Below are 1,109 nucleotides of genomic sequence, written 5' to 3' on the forward strand. Positions count from 1 at the left end.
CGGAAGGCAAGTTTTTGATTACGGTTGAAATTATGGTAACTTTGCATTTAGTGTGATTTCATTAAACTTAATTTTTCTTTCATTAAAAAACTACATTAATAATCTAATTTATTTTTCTCCCCACTGATTGTGCTGATGTGATTCTGCCATTTTTTGTTGTCTTAAGAACAGGATTTTGTTATTTCATYGTCTTACTTTAAAAGTGCATTTTCTCTTTTTGTTTTAATTAGCGAGAAACCTGAGATGTCATTATTGTGCGTCGACACCCAATACAATTTGCGAGGAGGAGATTCATGGTTGTCACCCATATGAATCTAGATGTGTATCATCAACTCAAGTCTTAATTAAAGGTACGTCTTTGCCTGGTTTCCAGTAATTTGTTATTAGTTTGGCACCGCCTCACTTTAGAATTTGTTTTATTTGACTGTAGATGGCAGAGTGGTTTCTGTTTGGAATCTGAAACAGTGCGCAATTCCTCAGTTTTGTTATGATTTGTCCATCACCTTCGGAAATGTGAGAGAGCTGACCAATTCCACTTGCTGCGAAGAAGACCTATGCAACACTCGAGTACCTGGTAATCAAGTCCCTTATTATATTTTTCAATACTTTGGACAATTTAAATTTACAGTCCTCACAAACCTTTTGATTCTTAAAATGTAGAACATTTTAAACCATCCTCTGAACATTCGCTGACAACGTTCACCAAACATCGAGATTAAACGCCATTAAATGCTTAAATAGGTCTGTGAAAATGTTAATATGRCAACAACTTTCATTAGAATGTTTTCTTGTGAAACAAGTCTTCCATTTCCAATGGAGATTAATCCAGTCTTGTAAAAAAATTGAGAAATTAATGACAACCACTTAAAACACTTTGCAAATAATTTATTTATTTTACAGTATTAACATTAAAGACTACCAAGATAAAATATGATTTTTAAAAAGGATAACATTTATTACACTATGGAAGACATGAATAAAACAAAATGTTACATATCAATTTTAATACAGTAGGTTTTCAGAAAAGACATTCACAATAATAATAATAATAATAATAATAATAATAATAATAATAATAATAATAATAGACTATATATATAGTCTTTTAA

General features: G+C 30.4%; 1 long non-coding RNA gene across 1 annotated transcript; it reads left to right on the forward strand.

Annotated features, from left to right (window-relative positions):
- The first annotated feature begins 234 nt into the window (after positions 1-234).
- LOC103462798 (uncharacterized) lies at positions 235-462 on the forward strand. The gene is made up of 2 exons (XR_533400.1): positions 235-350; positions 431-462. It is a non-coding gene; the product is annotated as an uncharacterized LOC103462798 (long non-coding RNA).
- The last annotated feature ends 647 nt before the right edge of the window (positions 463-1,109 follow it).

This window comes from Poecilia reticulata, linkage group LG3 (assembly GCF_000633615.1).
Source record: "Poecilia reticulata strain Guanapo linkage group LG3, Guppy_female_1.0+MT, whole genome shotgun sequence".
NCBI lineage: Eukaryota > Metazoa > Chordata > Actinopteri > Cyprinodontiformes > Poeciliidae > Poecilia > Poecilia reticulata.